Source organism: Pseudophryne corroboree, chromosome 7, assembly GCF_028390025.1.
Source record: "Pseudophryne corroboree isolate aPseCor3 chromosome 7, aPseCor3.hap2, whole genome shotgun sequence".
NCBI lineage: Eukaryota > Metazoa > Chordata > Amphibia > Anura > Myobatrachidae > Pseudophryne > Pseudophryne corroboree.
In genome coordinates this window covers 68,031,505-68,039,077 of record NC_086450.1, presented here as the reverse complement: position 1 = coordinate 68,039,077, position 7,573 = coordinate 68,031,505, and positions in this window count along the sequence as shown.

Below are 7,573 nucleotides of genomic sequence, written 5' to 3'. Positions count from 1 at the left end.
ATAGATATGACCTATACAGCTATAAGGTAGAAAGATAGATATGACCTATATAGATATAAGGTAGGGAGATAGATATGAGATAGATATGACCTATATAGATATAAGGTAGGGAGATAGATATGAGATAGATATGACCTATACAGATATAATGTAGGGAGATAGATATGAGATAGATATGACCTATACAGATATAAGGTAGGGAGATAGATATGACCTATACAGCTATAAGGTAGAAAGATAGATATGACATATATAGATATAAGGTAGGGAGATAGATATGAGATAGATATGACCTATTTAGATATAAGGTAGGGAGATAGATATGAGATAGATATGACCTATATAGATATACTGTAGGGAGATAGATATGAGATAGATATGACCTATACAGATATAACGTAGGGTGATAGATATGAGATAGATATGACCTATACAGATATAAGGTAGGGAGATAGATATGAGATAGATATGACCTATATAGATATAAGGTAGGGAGATAGATATGAGATAGGTATGACCTATACATATATAAGGTAGGGAGATAGATATGACCTATACAGATATAAGGTAGGGAGATAGATATGAGATAGATATGACCTATATAGATATAAGGTAGGGAGATAGATATGAGATAGATATGACCTATACAGATATAAGGTAGGGAGATAGATATGACCTATACAGATGTAAGGTAGGGAGATAGATATGAGATAGATATGACCTATATAGATATAAGGTAGAGAGATAGATATGAGATAGATATGACCTATACAGATATAAGGTAGGGAGATAGATATGACCTATACAGATATAAAGTAGGGAGATAGATATGAGATAGATATGACCTATATAGATATAAGGTAGGGAGATAGATATGAGATAGATATGACCTATACAGATATAAGGTAGGGAGATAGATATGACCTATACAGATATAAGGTAGGGAGATAGATATGACCTATACAGATATAAGGTATAAAGATAGATATGACCTATATAGATATAAGGTAGGGAGATAGATATGAGATAGATATGACCTATATAGATATAATGTACGGAGAAAGATATGAGATATATATGATCTATATAGATATAAGGTAGGGAGATAAATATGACCTATACAGATATAACGTAGGGAGATAGATATGAGAAAGATATGACATATACAGATATAAGGTAGGGAGATAGATATGAGATAGATATGACCTATATAGATATAAGGTAGGGAGATAGATATGAGATAGATATGAGCTATACAGATATAAGGTAGGGAGATAGATATGAGATATATATGACCTATTCAGATATAAGGTAGGGAGATAGATATGACCTATATAGATATAAGGTAAGTAGATAGATATAACCTATACAGATATAAGGTAGAGAGATAGATATGACCTATATAGATATAAGGTAGGGAGATAGATATGAGATAGATATGACCTATATAGATATAAGGTAGAGAGATAGATATGAGATAGATATGACCTGTACAGATATAAGGTAGGGAGATAGATATGAGATAGATATGACCTATTTAGATATAAGGTAGGGATATAGATATGAGATAGATATGACCTATATAGATATAAGGTAGGGAGATAGATATGACCTATACAGATATAAGGTAGGGAGATAGATATGACCTATACAGATATAAGGTAGGGAGATAGATATGACCTATACAGATATAAGGTAGGGAGATAGATATGACCTATATAGATATAAGGTAGGGAGATAGATATGAGATAGATATGACCTATATAGATATAATGTACGGAGATAGATATGAGATATATATGACCTATATAGATATAAGGTAGGGAGATAGATATGAGATAGATATGACCTATACAGATATAACGTAGGGAGATAGATATGAGATAGATATGACCTATACAGATATAAGGTAGGGAGATAGATATGAGAAAGATATGACCTATAAAGATATAAGGTAGGGAGATAGATATGAGATAGATATGACCTATACAGATATAAGGTAGGGAGATAGATATGACCTATACAGATATAAGGTAAGGAGATAGATATGAGATAGATATGACCTATATAGATATAAGGTAGGGAGATAGATATGAGATAGATATGACCTATACAGATATGAGGTAGGGAGATAGATATGACCTATACAGATATAAGGTAGGGAGATAGATATGAGATAGATATGACCTATATAGATATAAGGTAGGGAGATAGATATGAGATAGATATGACCTATAAAGATATAAGGTAGGGAGATAGATATGACCTATACAGATATAAGGTAGGGAGATAGCTATGACCTATACAGATATAAGGTAGAAAGATAGATATGACCTATATAGATATAAGGTAGGGAGATAGATATGAGATAGATATGACCTATATAGATATAATGTACGGAGATAGATATGAGATATATATGATCTATATAGATATATGGTAGGGAGATAGATATGACCTATACAGATATAACGTAGGGAGATAGATATGAGATAGATATGACCTATACAGATATAAGGTAGGGAGATAGATATGACCTATATAGATATAAGGTAGGGAGATAGATATGAGATAGATATGACCTATACAGATATAAGGTAGGGAGATAGATATGACCTATACAGATATAAGGTAGGGAGATAGATATGACCTATATAGATATAAGGTAAGAAGATAGATATAACCTATACAGATATAAGGTAGAGAGATAGATATGACCTATATAGATATAAGGTAGGGAGATAGATATGAGATAGATATGACCTATATAGATATAAGGTAGAGAGATAGATATGAGATAGATATGACCTATATAGATATAAGGTAGAAAGATAGATATGAGATAGATATGACCTGTACAGATATAAGGTAGGGAGATAGATATGAGATAGATATGACCTATTTAGATATAAGGTAGGGATATAGATATGAGATAGATATGACCTATATAGATATAAGGTAGGGAGATAGATATGACCTATACAGATATAAGGTAGGGAGATAGATATGACCTATACAGATATAAGGTAGGGAGATAGATATGACCTATACAGATATAAGGTAGGGAGATAGATATGACCTATATAGATATAAGGTAGGGAGATAGATATGAGATAGATATGACCTATATAGATATAATGTACGGAGATAGATATGAGATATATATGACCTATATAGATATAAGGTAGGGAGATAGATATGAGATAGATATGACCTATACAGATATAACGTAGGGAGATAGATATGAGATAGATATGACCTATACAGATATAAGGTAGGGAGATAGATATGAGATAGATATGACCTATATAGATATAAGGTAGGGAGATAGATATGAGATAGATATGACCTATACAGATATAAGGTAGGGAGATAGATATGACCTATACAGATATAAGGTAGGGAGATAGATATGAGATAGATATGACCTATATAGATATAAGGTAGGGAGATAGATATGAGATAGATATGACCTATACAGATATAAGGTAGGGAGATAGATATGAGATAGATATGACCTATACAGATATAAGGTAGGGAGATAGATATGACCTATACAGATATAAGGTAGGGAGATAGATATGAGATAGATATGACCTATATAGATATAAGGTAGGTAGATAGATATGAGATAGATATGACCTATACAGATATAAGGTAGGGAGATAGATATGAGATAGATATGACCTATACAGATATAAGGTAGGTAGATAGATATGAGATAGATATGACCTATACAGATATAAGGTAGGGAGATAGATATGACCTATACAGCTATAAGGTAGAAAGATAGATATGACCTATATAGATATAAGGTAGGGAGATAGATATGAGATAGATATGACCTATATAGATATAAGGTAGGGAGATAGATATGAGATAGATATGACCTATACAGATATAATGTAGGGAGATAGATATGAGATAGATATGACCTATACAGATATAAGGTAGGGAGATAGATATGACCTATGCAGCTATAAGGTAGAAAGATAGATATGACATATATAGATATAAGGTAGGGAGATAGATATGAGATAGATATGACCTATATAGATATAAGGTAGGGAGATAGATATGAGATAGATATGACCTATACAGATATAAGGTAGGGAGATAGATATGAGATAGATATGACCTATACAGATATAAGGTAGGTAGATAGATATGAGATAGATATGACCTATACAGATATAAGGTAGGGAGATAGATATGACCTATACAGCTATAAGGTAGAAAGATAGATATGACCTATATAGATATAAGGTAGGGAGATAGATATGAGATAGATATGACCTATATAGATATAAGGTAGGGAGATAGATATGAGATAGATATGACCTATACAGATATAATGTAGGGAGATAGATATGAGATAGATATGACCTATACAGATATAAGGTAGGGAGATAGATATGACCTATACAGCTATAAGGTAGAAAGATAGATATGACATATATAGATATAAGGTAGGGAGATAGATATGAGATAGATATGACCTATTTAGATATAAGGTAGGGAGATAGATATGAGATAGATATGACCTATATAGATATACTGTAGGGAGATAGATATGAGATAGATATGACCTATACAGATATAACGTAGGGTGATAGATATGAGATAGATATGACCTATACAGATATAAGGTAGGGAGATAGATATGAGATAGATATGACCTATATAGATATAAGGTAGGGAGATAGATATGAGATAGGTATGACCTATACATATATAAGGTAGGGAGATAGATATGACCTATACAGATATAAGGTAGGGAGATAGATATGAGATAGATATGACCTATATAGATATAAGGTAGGGAGATAGATATGAGATAGATATGACCTATACAGATATAAGGTAGGGAGATAGATATGACCTATACAGATGTAAGGTAGGGAGATAGATATGAGATAGATATGACCTATATAGATATAAGGTAGAGAGATAGATATGAGATAGATATGACCTATACAGATATAAGGTAGGGAGATAGATATGACCTATACAGATATAAAGTAGGGAGATAGATATGAGATAGATATGACCTATATAGATATAAGGTAGGGAGATAGATATGAGATAGATATGACCTATACAGATATAAGGTAGGGAGATAGATATGACCTATACAGATATAAGGTAGGGAGATAGATATGACCTATACAGATATAAGGTATAAAGATAGATATGACCTATATAGATATAAGGTAGGGAGATAGATATGAGATAGATATGACCTATATAGATATAATGTACGGAGAAAGATATGAGATATATATGATCTATATAGATATAAGGTAGGGAGATAAATATGACCTATACAGATATAACGTAGGGAGATAGATATGAGAAAGATATGACATATACAGATATAAGGTAGGGAGATAGATATGAGATAGATATGACCTATATAGATATAAGGTAGGGAGATAGATATGAGATAGATATGAGCTATACAGATATAAGGTAGGGAGATAGATATGAGATATATATGACCTATTCAGATATAAGGTAGGGAGATAGATATGACCTATATAGATATAAGGTAAGTAGATAGATATAACCTATACAGATATAAGGTAGAGAGATAGATATGACCTATATAGATATAAGGTAGGGAGATAGATATGAGATAGATATGACCTATATAGATATAAGGTAGAGAGATAGATATGAGATAGATATGACCTGTACAGATATAAGGTAGGGAGATAGATATGAGATAGATATGACCTATTTAGATATAAGGTAGGGATATAGATATGAGATAGATATGACCTATATAGATATAAGGTAGGGAGATAGATATGACCTATACAGATATAAGGTAGGGAGATAGATATGACCTATACAGATATAAGGTAGGGAGATAGATATGACCTATACAGATATAAGGTAGGGAGATAGATATGACCTATATAGATATAAGGTAGGGAGATAGATATGAGATAGATATGACCTATATAGATATAATGTACGGAGATAGATATGAGATATATATGACCTATATAGATATAAGGTAGGGAGATAGATATGAGATAGATATGACCTATACAGATATAACGTAGGGAGATAGATATGAGATAGATATGACCTATACAGATATAAGGTAGGGAGATAGATATGAGAAAGATATGACCTATAAAGATATAAGGTAGGGAGATAGATATGAGATAGATATGACCTATACAGATATAAGGTAGGGAGATAGATATGACCTATACAGATATAAGGTAAGGAGATAGATATGAGATAGATATGACCTATATAGATATAAGGTAGGGAGATAGATATGAGATAGATATGACCTATACAGATATGAGGTAGGGAGATAGATATGACCTATACAGATATAAGGTAGGGAGATAGATATGAGATAGATATGACCTATATAGATATAAGGTAGGGAGATAGATATGAGATAGATATGACCTATAAAGATATAAGGTAGGGAGATAGATATGACCTATACAGATATAAGGTAGGGAGATAGCTATGACCTATACAGATATAAGGTAGAAAGATAGATATGACCTATATAGATATAAGGTAGGGAGATAGATATGAGATAGATATGACCTATATAGATATAATGTACGGAGATAGATATGAGATATATATGATCTATATAGATATATGGTAGGGAGATAGATATGACCTATACAGATATAACGTAGGGAGATAGATATGAGATAGATATGACCTATACAGATATAAGGTAGGGAGATAGATATGACCTATATAGATATAAGGTAGGGAGATAGATATGAGATAGATATGACCTATACAGATATAAGGTAGGGAGATAGATATGACCTATACAGATATAAGGTAGGGAGATAGATATGACCTATATAGATATAAGGTAAGAAGATAGATATAACCTATACAGATATAAGGTAGAGAGATAGATATGACCTATATAGATATAAGGTAGGGAGATAGATATGAGATAGATATGACCTATATAGATATAAGGTAGAGAGATAGATATGAGATAGATATGACCTATATAGATATAAGGTAGAAAGATAGATATGAGATAGATATGACCTGTACAGATATAAGGTAGGGAGATAGATATGAGATAGATATGACCTATTTAGATATAAGGTAGGGATATAGATATGAGATAGATATGACCTATATAGATATAAGGTAGGGAGATAGATATGACCTATACAGATATAAGGTAGGGAGATAGATATGACCTATACAGATATAAGGTAGGGAGATAGATATGACCTATACAGATATAAGGTAGGGAGATAGATATGACCTATATAGATATAAGGTAGGGAGATAGATATGAGATAGATATGACCTATATAGATATAATGTACGGAGATAGATATGAGATATATATGACCTATATAGATATAAGGTAGGGAGATAGATATGAGATAGATATGACCTATACAGATATAACGTAGGGAGATAGATATGAGATAGATATGACCTATACAGATATAAGGTAGGGAGATAGATATGAGATAGATATGACCTATATAGATATAAGGTAGGGAGATAGATATGAGATAGATATGACCTATACAGATATAAGGTA